The sequence below is a fragment of the Lycorma delicatula genome, chromosome 1, assembly GCF_047948215.1.
Source record: "Lycorma delicatula isolate Av1 chromosome 1, ASM4794821v1, whole genome shotgun sequence".
NCBI lineage: Eukaryota > Metazoa > Arthropoda > Insecta > Hemiptera > Fulgoridae > Lycorma > Lycorma delicatula.
The window spans coordinates 212617826-212635590 of NC_134455.1; the positions used below are offsets into that span (position 1 = coordinate 212617826).

General features: G+C 31.0%; 1 protein-coding gene across 2 annotated transcripts in view; it reads left to right on the forward strand.

Moving 5' to 3' along the window:
• Nucleotides 1-455: 455 nt before the first annotated feature.
• The window catches only part of Fa2h (Fatty acid 2-hydroxylase), a 159452-nt gene continuing 142142 nt past the window's right edge, over nt 456-17765 (forward strand). Inside the window, exon 1 of one of the 2 annotated variants that reach the window (XM_075371617.1) lies at nt 456-721. The gene's annotated coding sequence lies outside the window, so the exon portion shown is untranslated. The remainder of the gene's footprint in view (nt 722-17765) is intronic. The other variant, XM_075371609.1, reaches the window with a different exon arrangement.

The following is a 17765-nucleotide window of genomic DNA, read 5'->3' on the forward strand; positions in this document are numbered from 1 at the left end:
ATCCTTCTCATCACATTGGGTCGTGGGTGAGGGGGGTTGCTTATTGTTAATTTGTTAAACAGACGTACATTTTAAAAAAATTAAAAATTATAAAATTTCAATTTTTTTAAGCCTGAACCAAATTAAGGGTTAGTTCGTTGTTGGTAGTTAATTTAAATTTAGTGCCGACTCACAAAAGTAGAAATGACAAAGTATTATTTTCACTTTTTAGTGGGTATAGTATAAAAAGTATATGAACTTTTTTTAAGTTCATATTTAATCTATTCGACTATATTTTTTAGTTTGTTAGGTTTTTATGTCTAAACGTATCGATTCTATTTAACGATAAGGAGATTATTAACGTCATCTTTCCTTATTACTCAACGATAATTATGAATGAAAACTTATCTGAGAGAATTAACTGCTGTAGGAGGGAATTTTTTTTGTTGCATCACTGGCACTAAAAGCGGTGTTCAATTGGACTAGTTACGTTCTGCTTGAAGCGGTTATCTTTAAATATTCTTTTTATAATCTTTCTTTTAATTTAGGATGTATGTATACATTTAAAATCGATTTTTACCTTTAAACTGAATAAATATTTATGGGATATTCATTAATAGTAGAAAAACGTTGTTGCGTAACTTACGGTGTAATTTGTATATGTAAGGAGGTTATTGCTATGTGTATACATACAAGTGCTAGGTTTGCGTACACTCCTACGGTTGTCGGATCCATGTAACAGGTAAAAATTCATAACTCATACATTAAATTTTTTTTAACACTTTCTCTTTTAATTATAGCAATAATACCAACATCATAAAATAAATACATAATTCCTTCTATTATGATAATGGATAACAAAATATATTAAAAATAAATTAGACTTACTTATTATATAACTGCGTCTTGTGACAGATTTTTCTTGTGTAAATATTACTATTGTAATTTGAAAGTATTTGAGTTTCACTGTTAAAAATGCAACATCGGTATTATTTTTATATTATTTTTGATATTAATGAACGTTTTCATTTCCTACAGAAATTTGGATATTTAATATTTTAAAATATAACATGTTGAGATTTACAAAAATAAGTCTTAAAATGTTGAATTTAACGATTATTTAAAGCCTTATTTGTTATAACCTGTTTACGTATTTAAACTGGTTTATATGAATTATGTACTATTTCGAGGTATCATGCCAGTTTGAAATCATTCTGCTAAGAACGATCAAGATACTTCATAATAAGTGTAAAAGAATTCTGTAGGCTACTAACAGTCTTAAAAAATATTTTTTAATATTTAACTTTACTAAACTAAAAATACATATAGAGCAATACCTAAACATAACCCAACGGATTTATATCGAAATTAACTGTGTTTTTTAATTTTAAACTATTTAAAATTAAATAGTTTAAAATATTCAGGGTTCTTAAAAATATTTTTTTTTTAAATTAAATGATTGTGCTAGATAAGGAAATAGAATGCTGTTAATTGCTATTTGTTTACGTCATAATTTAAAAAAAAATTATTTCATATATTTTATTTATTTTTAAACAATTCTGCTAGGAATGCAAGATTACTTCTAAAAGATTTTACCATGCTGATACGTTTTTGATTAAGTGGTAAGAATTGATTTGATTAACATAAATTAAAAATTATCATTTAGTTGTTTAATAAAAAAAAATTAATTTTTTTATAGTGTATTAGGAGATACGGGTAGATACTTATTAAATTTTTCCATGTTTGTGTAGCATTAATTTTAGTCCTTATTTTGTTACGTAATGCAATTGTAATAAAATTCAACTTTAATTCTTATTTATTACGTAATGCGATAGAAACAAAATCATGTACTGTTTACCGCTACAACACGTTTTCTTAGATTAACAATAAGGAATTAATTTTTAAAAACGTTTTAAATTTAAAACCTAAATAAAAAATATTCTATGCAATTTAGAAAGAATATGTGAATAATTGGTTAGAAGGCATCTGAAAAGTCTGAAGAATTTTGCTTGCCGGTGGGCTAATGAATTAAATCTACTGATAGATTCCTAGTTTTATCGATAACGATACTTTATTTACTTTTAAGAACTAAATTCGCTTTTCTTATTTTCTAAATTAACGACTGATGTAAAAAATCTGTTGAAAACTTAAGGTAGTAACAATATGTATTCTTTGATTCCAGAGAGCCTTTGCTAATGCTCGGACTGTAGTCTTTATTGTTAACAGAATTCTTTTTGTTATCTTTAAGACGCAATTTGTAGTGCTCTGCGTCTCTGCAAAGAGTCAGTTTTATTGGTAAACATTTTTTAAATTTAATTTATTTTTTTTAAATTTATTTAAAAGATGGCAGGCCTACAAAAAAAGCTATCCATATTAATCAACCGTTTACAAGACGCTATGCAGAGAAACATAATAAAGACCACCAAAAGGATGTCTATAAAAAAAAACGGGTATTAGTATTTTGTTTTCACCTTACGATTTACAAATAATTTTTTTTTAATTTTTATGTGGAAATACTTTGAACGAGACATTAACATCAGAGGATGTATATAATTTCGTTTTAAAACTGGAATATTTTCTGCAGTAATGGAAGTATTGCAGAATTGCAATTTAATATTCCCCAAGATTTTCGTTGCAGAATTCGCCTTAGTTTACAGAAATTCACTGATCTGTTTTAGATTTATTCTACTTGATGTTAACAACTCGGCTGTGATAAAATCATTTATCGGTATATTATTCAGCGTTTTCGATCTACTAAAACTTCGTTCTGTGCTTTCGCTTGGGGAACATACGTTTTATTTGCTTTGATTTTGGTTCCATTGTTTATTGCTGTTCGAACGAATTTATCATTCGATAAATGACATGTAAAAGATCTTTTTTTTTTACTGAAGTTTTATGTTATGAATGGCCATTCTAGAAATCAGATTAGGTAAAAGTTGACCATTCTCCCTTCTTAAATCTTCTACGATGAATATCCTGAAGAGCCGTCTAAAATCGGCTTTTCTTTAATCGCATTTAAGTTTTACGTTAAACAGATTTCACAATTGAACCCTGATTTAACGGCAATGTAAATCTAGTCAGATTTATGAGCCGTTTCTTTTACTTTACGTTGAGTCATATTTATCATTCCCAAAAACTCACCGAACGGTTGGAATTTTTTATTCTGTCATATTTAACAGTCTAATATAGTATAAATTTTTTGTCTTCATTGTCTTCATTCTTTTATAGCTGGAAAACCGTCCTCATTTGTCATTTTTATTTTAAATAAAACTATGCTTTCTCTATCAGAATATGTCCGGTTAGTAAATACTGACTTTACATCAGTTGCAAAAACTACGAGAATAAAGATCTGTCCATTACAGGATTTTCTGCAACCTTAGTTTTTCTGTCTTTTTTGCGGTCGCAGAAGAGAAAAGAGTTATAAAGCAGTAAGACTCGTTTTTTAATGACCCAAATCGTAGGATTTTAGGATTTCTCAACTGCTACTCGAGTAATGTGACTTGTTCTGCTTTCTAGTTTATCTGTTGCTTTTATCTACCGAATGTTGTGTTTTATGCTTCGGCATTTATGTACTTTTCAAAAAGATCCACCCATACTTACACGTACGTAGGTTTACTGAAACCTTAAATGAAGTAAAATTGATTTTATTTGCCGTGCGCATTAAGACAAATTATCTAGGCACTAATGAGTTAACGAAATTAAAATTTCCTGTTAATGATTTTTTCCTATAATTCCATATCTACTTCATGAATTCCTTAACGGTCATACGGTAGTAAATGTTTAGCGCACCATTTTTATTTCTTATTCTTAATACTGAATTGATATAGTAGTACTATATGACAATAAAAATAACAATAAAATTTACAAAATTGTATGGGGATTTAAGTGTTGTACAAAAATTAAACAAAATGTTTTTTTTTTTTGAAGTGTGGTACTTGATCTTGAAGTGAGGATCTTGAATTACTAAGAATTCAGATTACCGCGATCGTACTGTATTATACAAGAATTCCGTAATAATGTTCGTACAAAGTGAGATAAACGCATACTCGAGCACGTAAGCGTTTACCTCTCTAACAAATGCATTGTATCTTAACAGGAAAATGATAAACAATAAGTTTTAGATTTAATAATCAGTTCAGTTGAGTGTCAGATGATAAAACCAGCCTGCTCATGGAAATACTTGTAGAATCGAAGCGGTATCATTTTCTTAGATTATCATTATCTTCGTTAATTTTTTTCTACTTTTTATCACTTTAATTTTAGTAATAGGTAGAACTGAATTTAAAAATATCAAGCGATGAGTAGTAAGTAGTCTAGACATACTGCTCTAACAAGCTGTCCATTTTGAAAATTCTAAAAGATTACAACGCTCACTGTCTTATGACAATTTATATTTCTTGAAACAGGGAATTGTGATGATTTGTTGAAATCATCAACACTTATCACATTTATCTCGCTGAGAGGGTAATTGAGAACAGTACACAAGCTCTTAAACATACAATTAAGAAACCTATGTAAAATTAAGTTTGTTATCAAGTTGTATAAAAACCGTTACTGATTTATGCCTTTCATTTACAAGATTTTTTTTCGTTTTAACCAATCACTAAAAATATGAATATATATATTTTGTTATCATAAAGTATTCTATAAAAAAAAAAGAAATAGCAATATTTTGTAAAATAAAACAAATTCTCATTAGCATTCAGCAACTCCGTCATCTATTATAATCTATAAAAATTATAGTCTACAGAAAATAATAAGCTTGATTATAAGAATATATAACTTACATAAGTACATTCAGATCTATTTAAAAATCAATCTAGCAGATAAAATATTGATAAAAGTTACATCATTTATAGCTGATCACTTACTAATTTCATTATTACTTTTTTATAATGCTATCATGGTACCCTAATTTGGAATTAATATATAAAAGGTAAATTAAAATTAACTAGAAAAAAGTTTTTATTGATTATTAAAGATATCGTTAAATTTATACTTCTCGATAAATATGTACGTATCTTTGTCAGTGGGTTTGAATCATTATAACGTTAAAAATCAAAAGTGGCCTTACTTTAGCCTCCCTCTTTGCTACTAACAGACCATGAACATAAATAATACTATTTATTCGCATAGTTATTATAACGCAGTTTTATGTGTACCTTCTTACGGAAATGTCTTCATCTTTCTTTTTACGGAACCTTCGAGAAAATATGCAAATGAAACATTTTTTATTGTAGCTTTCTTCAACAAGTTATAGTACTCGTTAAAGGAAAGATTTTTCTTAGAGAAAATATTTTTATTCTTTGTGTTTTACATATCGAGTGCCATAATCGTGTTGATTGTAGGCTACTTGACTTAATGTTTGCTATTTCTGTCTACTAATCTTCACTGTAGGAATCATTCACTTCAGATACAATTATTTAAGTGAATTCCAGGGTAAAGTTTTTTAATATATTTTGTTCCCTAATGTAAACGTGTATATACGTATGGTACTAAATATGAGCGTAATAATCCATATACAGTATATCGAATGCGGGAAAGAAGCGATGTGCAATAGGTGTTCTGTTAAGTCAGTTACCATTGATGCCACGTTTCACTGTATAGTTATGTTGTTTATATCTTTATATTCAATAAATTGTTGATAAGAATACGTCTGTGTCATCCTATATTTTGCTATCTTATCTAGAAGTGGGATGGAGCTGGATAATAAATAACATAAACAAACAGTTTCTGTGTTGGTTCTGTTGTTTGTTTCGATATAGCTGTTTTTGTATTTGATAGCTGTATAACCTGAACAACGGATGTTATAACCTGAAATTTTCAAATCCGATGTTTTGTTACATTGGGCGACTTTATGTAATCCGTCAGAAAGAGGAATTCTTCGTCGGCAAAGTTTTATTTATGGTGGAAACAAAGCAGAATTAGTGCAAGTATTGGAGTAAGCAGATCCGGAACATTAGCACTTTTCAATTGATAACGTATGAAATTCGTCAAATGTATTTTCCGTCTTTAAGTAGAACGGAGTTGCGTAAAAGATTTGAAAATCGTGTTTGGTTGTGGAATGAGTGTTTTTGTATGTACATTCCAAGATTTGTTGATGAGTGCGAATTGATTGATTTTGTTTTTAATTGATTGCATTTTGGATAAAATTCTCGGGATGAAGCCAGAATACAAAAGTTTGTTAATAAAAATGGATTGATTATGGTCTTGTAGAAAATAAGCTTAAACGATAAAAATAATGGGTTCAATAAAAAAGTAAGGACGATAAAAATCATCTTAGGATAAGAAATATACAAAGTCGAGCCATGATATAAATAATTATGAAAATAGGCCAAATTCAGAAACAATACACAAAATAAAAATGATAAATGATGTTATAATTGCGGTAAAATTTGACATACAGCAAATGATTGTAGAAGACAGAAAAGACCGGAAAGTTCATGTTTTTAACTATTCATCTGCAGAATATACGATTAAAGATTGCCCAAATATTAAAAAAAAGAAAACCTAACACTGATGTAAGTGTTGTTGATAATAAAGTCGATAATAAATCAAATATATTCTCCATTAGTAATACTGTATTTTGAAAATGACGATGAGCATGTATGAGTGTATTTACATACGGTACGAAGTACGAGTTAATAATCCGTTATATTGAACGTAGGAAAGAAGCGATGTGTAATGGGATATGAATTTGCCATCTCAAAGTAATGACGCCGCTGAGAATATTTTTATATTTAGGAATATTAGAATCGGTGAGGAATTTTGAATATATTTGTAACCGATTTAGGGTTAAATCAATTTACAACCGTTCATAATTCTGTAAAAAATTTACTTTTGAATTATTTCCATATACGGACATCCATGGTTCATTTGAAGATTATTTTACACCTTCTGCAAGGTCTTCATCATCAGATGAATCCGATTGACTCCCTGTTTCAACGGGAAGAAGCATTTCGACGGTTTCTTTGAGGAACCGTCGAAATGCTTTATGGTTTCTCTGAGGAACGGTTTTCTCATTTTTTTCCGAGTAGGTCGCATGCCTGTTATTACTGCTAAACTACTACTATTACAGCTAAACAACTATCTATTTATAACTTCTAGATTGCAAAACTCTCTGCTGAACTTTCGAGCAAAATCTGAACGGTACGAGCGAAAGTGTTTGTTTCGAGCCTCAGTAGCCTCTTCTGGCATAATTCTTATGAACAATAAAGCCTTTTCAATGACGACAGACCCATGGATTAATATTTTATGAAGAATCGGTGTCATGGATGCCACGAATATAATTCCACGTATAATTTCGCCGTGTCTAAACAAAAGACTTTCAATTTATCAGTGTCTATTTTATGGCCACTAGATATAGCCCCTAAAATTACTTTTTGATGATATATTAGACTACAATCTATGCCCGTTATTACCACTGATAGCTCACAATCAACAAAAAATCTTCTACTCGTGTTTCCGTCATTGCTATTTCCAAATTCTGCTTAAGAACATTTACTATTAAACCCAATTGTGTTTTAAATTCCTCTCGTATCTCAGTTTTTCTTTGTTGAACGATTTGCTTATCACTTTGAGTTCTTATTTGCCATTTTTTTACTAGCAATTTATGTACAAGATGAAGCAATACTTCAAACAATCTTATTTTGGTATGCAGTATCGATAAGCCGAATTTCAAAGAATCATCATTTATTTGCTTGTCGCTGTTAAATCGTTAAAATCCTTGGACGAAGCTCCACAGATAAAGCATTTCATCGTTGATTTAGTATTCGTCTCGGCATTGCACACTATAGCGTCAGCTATTGTCAGGATCATGACATGTTTTACCAGAATGTTTTGTTTGTTAATGCGATTCGAGTTACTTCCACTGAACTTATTTTGTTTTCTACATAACTAATTTTTTCTTTCGTGATATCTGTTGTTTCTTTTACAAATCTTATTCAAACTGGTGTGCAAAATCGTGGAGATGAAGGTAATGGATTGCGCCATATTATCTTATTTTCTTCGCTACAACACAATTGCAATGGGAGACTGAACTATGAAAAATTTTCGCAACTGAATCTAAAGTGTTTTCAAACTTTTGCTTAAATGTTACTTGCTGGGATACATCACATCCCTACTCGTGCACTGAAGTTAATGTGGTCCTTTCTTCAATATTCAAATGCTGAAAAACCTCAGTCAAATTGAACAAAAGCCGCGAAGCAGTGTGATTTATAAGATCTTGGAGATGGACTTCAGCACAAGTATCTGTAATTCTAAATGATTCTTGCACATGAAATCAGTCTTTTTTGACCTGTTCTAGAGCTGTATAGCACGGATAGAATTCTTTATTGAAGTACCTTATAATTTCATACTGTTTCCTTGATAGCCCACCTTCAACGAACATGGCTTCTGGCTTCTAACGATGTTAATCGGTGCTCTTGTTTCTTCTTTTTTGAAGTTTCAATGAACGATTTTCTATATTTTTTTTGCGCACGTTGGAGATTGTGTTAAATCTTTTATCACATTTGAAGCACCCGTCTTGCCCTCATAGCGCAACTTCATACAAGCGGCCACAGTTAACTCTGCAGAATTCACTTCATTTCGAAGAGCTTCTGTTTTTGTTCTTTTGCTTCGTTCACTGATTTCTTTAACTTCTCTGACTTCTGTGGACGCCCCGGTCGAGTTCTCGTTTGTGGTATTTCAAATGTCCCTTGAAGCCAACTTATCATTTCTTTTAAGATAAAGATCTTCCTGTAATGTGATGCGATCCATCTACGTTTTATTTCTGATATTGGGTTATGATAATTTTTGCTTTATTTCTTTTAGTTGCTCCTTTGTGAAATCCTGGGAATCGAACAAAGAAGATTTAGCATGCTCCAATTTTTTGTTTATATCTTCACCCGGGTGCTCTCTCATTTTGTCGTAGAAACGTTTCCGGTCATAATTTTGACTCCGGAGGAAGAAAAAGGTTATGCGCTATAAAATTATTATTTTTTAATTTTGCTGAGTATGTACCAGTTAGAGCGATTACTTTGGAAGTTGGAAACATTTTTAAGTAGGATATCTGTTTCTACATTATGACATATAAATCATGATCGGGACACATCCAGAAGTATAATAAAACCCTTAAAGTTTAAAAAGAAAATGTCAGACAAAAATGATATATGATCAATTTTTCAACCGTTGGTTCATGGCCTCCCACTTTTTGGATATCTTTGAGAAATTGGTGCGTTGAAGTAATGCTTAAACCTAATGAGACCAGTGTCCCGCTTCTTGCCGTTATACTTATTCTGTTCTACAGACCTGACGATTATTTTATTCTACCTGACTGCTATCTATTTTCGTATTTAAAACTGTATGTTTTGTATTGTAGAAGGAATTATTAATAAATTATTGTTTTCAGCATTATTAGCTTTTTACGTAACCAGAGATTTAAATAAATGTTTAAAAAACCCTGAAATTAGGATTAAAATTAAATGGATTGTACAGTAAAACTAATTATCCGTCATTGTAACCTCTTTTATTATTTATTTAAATTATGATTACAGCAATTCTAGTGATTCTATTTCCATAACTATTTTTTTGTTTATACATACATAGACGTATAATTTTTCAATCTTGAATAAAATTTAAGGAATATCGAAAGAAAAAATAACAAATTCATTTATTATTATAAAATGATAATTTAATCTAATTATAATCCATTTTTTCTTTATATAAACATCTTTTCTATATATAAACATTTATTTATAGTAGCATCAAGTCATTAGTGACTTATCAGCGTAACTCTAACGGTAAATTTGTAGTCTTGAACAAACTCAAACTCAGGTCGACTACTACTGAGACGTGTGGTTGATTGAAACTCATTCAGTACTAGTTCGCGGTATCTTCGCGAGCTAGTATTCAAATCCGAATAAAAGTAACTACCTTTATTAGGATTTGAACCTGGGAACTTCGACTTCGAAATAAGCTGATTTACGACTTCGAGTTTACAACTCGACCAACCTGGGGGGTTAATCATTATCAATTTGAAAAAATAACTAATTTTTAAAAGCTTGCTTCAGTATCAGCTTCTTTGTTTTTGTAATTTTATGTTCATCGTTGACATAGTCAAAATTTATTAGCACGCTGAACACCGTAATATGTATCACAAAGAACCTATTTCTTCAGAAAACTTCTACAAAAATTATTTAAGATAGTTAGGGAATGGTCGAATGCACTTAAAAAATGGATTTTATATTCTTTGAACGTTACACTAAGATACAAATTTACTTTTCAATGGGTCTATGGATTTGTGAGGTAATATTCCAAGTGACACAATAAACAGAAGCTGGAAATGTAGGCGAAAGTAAAATGGAAGCTGGCTAAGTGATAGGGAATTGCATATTACTTAGCCGAGATTTTGGAATTGTTTATGGCAATTCTATTTCTATACAGGAACGATGCAGTTTTCTAGTGGGCTTTTTTAAATTATTTCTGAAATTTTCTAGAGCATTCTGATTATCGAAACACTTTATTTACAGAGGTACATGTATAGATGAGTGTTGGCAAAAAAATCGTCCGATAGAAAATTTTAAGTTACAGAGGAGAAATTATGACGTTATTGTATGATTCTCAAATTTTTTTTTAGAAAAAGATGATCTACTAAAAAGGAACTACAGCTACGTAACTACAAAACTAATTTACCCTAGAAGATCAGAAATCTACTGTCAATGAGCGTTTTGAAGTGTAAAAAGTGTAGACCAATGAAAAATATTTTCTATAAAATCTTGTTTTTATTGTTAACCTCGAAGTTTTCGGACTTCAAAGATATTGTACAGTTTATCCTGCAGTAGCTTAATATTTTGTTTGAACATCATTTCGGTAAACAGTATAATCAGCTATTTTAAATATCGGGGAATAGATATGACTCGCTTAATGCTTTTTTAAAAATTTTAACTAAAATATTTACTATAAAAGTTATTTTTCTTCCATAATAAATTCTTGAAATCTTTTCTGTAGTGTGCTGTATCCGTCCTGAGTAAAATGCCTTGATTGATCAAGTAGTTATGATAGGCTAGGCCTCAGCTGCCCGAAGGGTGTTTTGAGCTACCCCCAGGACGCGGTTCTTTGTCTTGTGCTGTGTTTCCTCGCAGGTAAATTTGTTTTTCTCACTATTCACTCCTTATTCATCAGATTATTAAATATGTTATTTAAGGTTCAACGGGTATAGACCCGTGTCTAAAGGATCTGTCGTCAGGTTTCCAAATCGCTTTTTAAAATACAAAATATTTGTGTAATAGTATTCTAAACTACTATTTCTGAATTACCCATTCTGTTAGCCATTACATCTGTAACTGATAGAGCTCCAATTCTTAACGGATATTTGAAAGAATAAACACTCTCTGTAAGTGATACTTTTTTGTTTTAGTGTTCAGTATGCTGAATATTTTTAAATGAAATCATATCTTTATCATTATCATCATAAAATAGTACCGGAATTGAACATTATTAAAGTGATTAAATAAATATTACAGTTTCGTAATCGTAGAAACGGTTTTTAAAAAAATAAACTGATTGTGAACAACATGTATTCCTTGTAGAAAAACGTGAATTCGGTTCTATCTAAAAGTTTTAATCTCCTTTATTCTATACTTCAGAAAAATTATTCGGACAAGTATTCATATTAAAAAGACCGGTGTGTACTTTGTGTCAAACGCTTATACATGAAAGGAAATCTAACGCGCCCCTTCGTGTAGAATTCTAACGGAATAAAACATAATAGGTGTATGCTGTGTATACCCCAATGTAAACTAAATAAAATTTTATTGTAATTTTTTAAACAAGCTTTGCATATTATTATCGATTAATTTATTATTTTCGTTCTTTTCAAAGTATCTTCCGCTAGTACAATAAGGAAGTAAAATGTAAACATATGAAATATGTCTAGCGTTTCGTATTACAGTTTAATCCCATACTTTTTTCATGTTTTAAGAAATATGTCTAGCGTTTCGTATTACAGTTTAATCCCATACTTTTTTCATGTTTGAAGAAATTAATGAATTTAAAAAAAAAACGTTGCAATATATTCCGTTTAAAGTAATTTTGTTGAAGCTTTCCCTCTCTTTTAATTTATATGTCTTTTTTGTGTCTGACTTATCTATCTTTGATTTATAGATGTGTAAGTAACTTTACCTTTGTAGTTAATACCGTAATACCGAATGCCTATATACTTATGTAACATACTATGTACGGTAGAAGTACGGTAATAATACCGAAAATCATCTTTCCATTTTTTTGTTTTTGAGCACCATGAAAAACATTGAAAAATTCAAAACAAAAGGGTAATTTCTATTCGTTCGTGGGTATGCGTGTGAGTAACTGAGTTGGCGCCTATTTGGCTTAATAATACGAGATTGCCTGGACCGAAAAATTTCAAAATTGGGGTGGTGATTTCTATCATAAGGCATCGACATCATTAAACTTTGGATTCGGGATCTCATAAGCGATGAGACAGAGCAGGTTTGGTGTCATATCTCGAAAAGTTTACTCGTAAGGGTTTTTAGCTCGTATTTAAAGATGAAAATATTGTTTGTCTCGTAGAATTTTCTGAAAAAAACAATTTTTATATTCAAAAATGTAAGTTTATTGTAAATTTTATTCTTTCAAATTTGGTATTGTTTGTTCAAACTCGGTTCTCAAAAATATGCCGGGAAAGTTTAGTGACGTCTTACCGATTGTTTTTTGTAATTAGTGTGAACCTTTTAAGTTATAACAAGAAAAAATAACTCATGCATTTGTGTACGCGCGTAAGAAATTCAAGTATTTAATTTTAAAAAATTGAAGAATTTATTTAATAATAAACTTTTTCGATAAGAGGACATTAGATCCATGATCGTCAATCAACGGAGTAGGCTACGATTTAAAAAAAAACTTAATAGTGTAATATTTTTAACTTTTTGAGATAAAAATACCTGGGTACTTGTATAAATTAACAAAAAAATGCCTTTAAATAATTGTATAAATATCAACAGAGAATTTGAATTTGCGTCCTTTTTCTCTTTAGATTATTATTCTAGTCTCAGATTTGATCTTAAATATCTGTATCGCTTCTTTTAAGTACAGGTTAAATGGCAAAGTAGGAATTTATCCATGTCACAACCCTTACCGAATTAGAATTTACTTTTAATTTTCTACTCTTATTGTAATTATCTTAATATTAAAAAAAATTATAAATATACTTCTATTCTGTGTATAACAAACCTGTTTTTCTTAATTTTGAATAAATATGTTGATCGATTCAATATCAAACACCGTTTCTATGATATAAATTAATATTTGTCAAGATTGTAAAAACAGAGAAAGCATAAAAATAAAACATCTTTATTCTTTCATGTATTAAAACCGGTTTTTGTCTTGCATTAAGAGCACAATTTTCAAAACTGTGTTCATCAACCCGAATCATTTTTTGAAGAACGTTGAATTTTTTTTTAAAAAGTTTATCAAGCTAAAACAAGCACAATGCATTTTTTCATCTCTTCTGTTAATTTGTTTCACGTTGGTCGGTATTCGCAGTTTTCTACAATTTTTTATCTTCTCCTTTTGCAGTAGTGCTTGTTACAGTATTAGTAATTTCTCAGGCTGTTCCTACAGTTTGTTTGAAATTTGATTTAACATGGTTTTTTTGGCCGATCTAAAACGATTAATTTTTTCCCTGCTTTTCCTTGTTTCTTAAAAACTTAGAAATTTCATCTCAATTTATTTTTGTCCCTATCCTTGTTTGCTCCTGACAATTCAATATATCCTTTACAATTTATAATCGTTGATTTGATTTTGAATTCGCTGCCTATTATTTATATAGACGACTTAATAAATCCTTCTCGGACACCCAGGTCTCAGATATGCATCTTTACGATTTTTACTATTAATATTAACAGTAAATTTTGAAAAGTTCTAAAAAGCTAGAAATCACACGAACCATATAATCATTCTCAAATTTTTTTGTACGCTTTTTTGTATTAGTTCTCTAATTTGAGTTTTGAAGTAATTAAAAAAGCCATTTATTGTTGTTAATAAAGAATCAACTTTGAACGAAGTGCATGCTTTTAGTTTTTGATTACTTTTCATTACGTAAATCTACTATTATTACACCACTGTTCGTCGCAGTATAACACAAAAAACATCCGTACGATTATAAATACAATAACGTATACTGTTTATAAAAACTACTTCAAAAATTCAGGAGATGAATTGAAATAAAGAAAAAATGTTATATCATCGTATGTCCGGAAACGCTTAGTTTACAGGCTATCTGCATTTTGTATTTTTAACATAAAAAACCATTTATCAGGAATGAATAATCGTATCAAATTGAAATTTTGTATACTGCTAGGGTACCTAGAGGCTTTACAAAATGAATGTGACCTCTCAATCCATTTCAAAATAACGGCCATGTAAACTTTTTAATTGTTAATATCTTTGCAACCGGTAGTTTATTTAAATGTTTTGCTATTATAAGAAATTTTAAGCGTTTTACGAAAAAGAAAATGACGCATTTATTCAAATTTGTTAATAAATAACAAAGTTATGGCAAAATTCTTGAAGTGGGTCACTCTAGATTAAAAAACCAGTTTTCATTTTCTTCAGAATAAAATTAAATAACTCGACACGATTTCAGCTGGAATAATTTTATTAATGCTATCATGTAATAAATTGAGATGATTTAATAATATTGAAAATATTACAATAAAATAAAATGTTATTGAAGTAATGAAAATATTATATAATAAAAATATTAATTTTAAAAATTAATTTGAATTAAAACACATATTTTAATTAAAAGTCACTGTTGTAAATGTAAATAAGTACAAAACCCGGTTTGATCAATCTATTAACGATGTAAGATTTAATTAATTATTCTTTTTACCGCCGTCTTATTCGCCATGGTAGGTAATGTGAATCATATTTATACTAATTTATAAATGGCTGGTATGCATCTGGTGTACGGTCTCGCACGTTGGAACACCTTTGAGGCGAGACGGTTATATCAGGAACACATTCCTTATCGACTGTTACCTTCTTACACAATCTTTTCATCCATTCATTGGCAGCTCAGACACAGGAAGCTCAAAACCTGAAAAACATGATAAATCAGGACCACCACATTCAATATGTACACCCATACTCGAGAAGGGGTCGTGTTAGATGAAATACGAGGTGTGTGAGAAAAGTAATGAAATTAACTTTTTACTTATCAGATTTTTTATTTTTTTCAAACAACAATATTATCCCATTCAAAGTAGTTCCCTTGGGCAGCTATACACCGGCGGAGTCGTTGTTTCCACTCCTGGTAGCAGCGCTGGAAGTCTTCAACTGGTAGGGCTTTTAACTGATCGGTCACAGTCTTTTTAATGTTCTCCAGAGTTCCAAAATGACGTCCGTGTAAGACATGTTTCAATTTCGGTAGAAGGACTCAAATCAGGTGAATAAGGGGGTTGAGGAACCGATGTGATGCGTTTTGAGGTAAAAAATTCCCTGATGTGAATGGCCGTGTGACTCGGGGCATTGTCATGATGTCCGCACTGTTTGCAACATTGCCACTTGTCTGCAATGTCTGATCTCACGCGAATCACTCTTTTCCTGAGCCTTTCAATGACCCCTTTGTAAAACACTTGGTTGACAGTTTCTCCTGGAGGAACAAATTCTTTACGCACGATACCCCTACTGTCAAAAAAGCAAATCAGCATGGTTTTGATCTTTGATTTGTTCATTCGACATTTTTTCGGCCGAGGAGATGACGGAGTGTGCCACTCTTCGCTTTGTTTCAGGAAAGTACTCAAATATCCAGGATTCATCACTTGTGATCACACGATTGAAGAATTCTTGGTCGTTGTCAATCCTCTCAAGAAGATCAACGCACACGTTTCTTCGATTGTCCTTCTGTTCCGTTGTGAGGTTTTCGGCACCAATTTCGCACAAACCTTTCGCATGTCCAAATCGTCTGTCAACATTTTATGTACGATGACAGTGTTTAAATTTAACTTTTCACTCATCATCCTTATTTTTAAACGACGGTCTGATCTCACAAGAACCCTCACACGCCAACGTTTTGGTCATATTTTGAAGTTGAAGGTCTCCCTGAGCGAGGTTGATCTTCAACGTGTTCTCGGCCTTCCAAAAATGATTTGAGCCAGCGGAAAACTTGTGCTCTTGATAAGCAATGTTCCCCATAGGCCTGTTTTAACTTTTCAAGTTAACTTGAAAAGTCAACTTGTCACACTCGCGGATTCCCCAAATTTAATACAAAACTTTATTCCACAACGTTGCTCTAAATTCCGATGCTCCATTTTCGTAACACCCAACAAAAACACGACTTCACTGATGGCGCTGTCAAAATAACGTGTTGGCTGGTGAAACTCGTACTGAGCATGTGGAAGGGATGAAAAAACCGGTCTAACACAGACCGGTAGACACAGCGTTGCCAGATCGCTCGCAGTGTTACCAATCTAATTACTTTTCTCACACACCTCGTATTTAACCACCCCGAAAAAAGTACTAGAAAGAGCTGGCTTTTGAGTTCAATGTTAGTAAAGCAAGAGCTTTGCACGAGCAGCAACTACATGCCAAATCACTATCAGCAAGTACAACCTATTTTGTCTCGAGATTATACTCACCGTGTTTGGCTATGTCAATTGTTTATCCGAAAATTTACCTATCCGAATTGTTTAATGATATTTTTTTCTTTACCGATGAAGCAAAATTTACAAGATAGGACATTCTTAGCACCCACAATTCGTTCATACGGTCGATTGAAAACCCTCAAGCCATTTCAGAGAACTGTCACAAATGTCAGTTTTTTTGTAAACGTTTGGGCTGGTATTCTGGGTGACCACTTACTTGTGTGTTTTTTATCTGAAATGCTCAATAGTGAATGATAATCACATTTTTTGACGGGTGATGTTCCAATTTTACCCGAAAATTTATCACTAAACACACGCAGCAAAATGTGGTTCATCACGGATGGGGCTCCGGCTCATTACAGATTACAAGTACGAGGTCACTTAAATGAAACATATCCAAACAGATGGATTGGTCGAGGATGCCCAGTAGCATGGCCTACAAGTAGTCCCGATTTCAATCCTCCAACGTTTACTTATAGAGTATTTAAAGACACTTGTATACGGGATTAAGGGGATTCGTCCGACACGGCATCTTTGAAAGATATCCGGCAGTCAATTAAAAAACGCCTGGATGCATGTATTTTGAATGAGGGCGCCATTTTAAACAGCTACTGTAGTTTACTGATACAGTAATTTATTGATTTTAAATAAATTTTAATCAGAAAAAACTGTTTAATAATCAGTGTCTGTTCATTAAACGAAAAACTGCATTGCAGATTATTTTTCAATATTAATATTACTTATTATAATAATATTTTCATTATTTCAATAACATTTTATTTTGTTGTAATATTTTCAGTTTATTACATGATAACATTAATAAAATTATTCCAGCTGAAATAGTGTCGAGTTATTTAATTTTATTCTGAAGAAAATGAAAACCGGTTTTTTAATCTAGAGTGACCCACTTCAAGAATTTTGCCATAACTTTGTTATTTATTAACAAATTTCAATAAATGTGTCAATTTCTTTTTCGTAAAACACTAAAAATTTCTTGTAATAGCAAAACAATTAAACTAGTGGTTGCAAAGATATTAACAATTAAAAAGTGTACATGGCCGTCATTTTGAACTGGATAGAGAGATCACGTTTATTGTTTTTGTACAAGTAAAGCTCTAGGTACCTTAGCAGTATACAAAATTT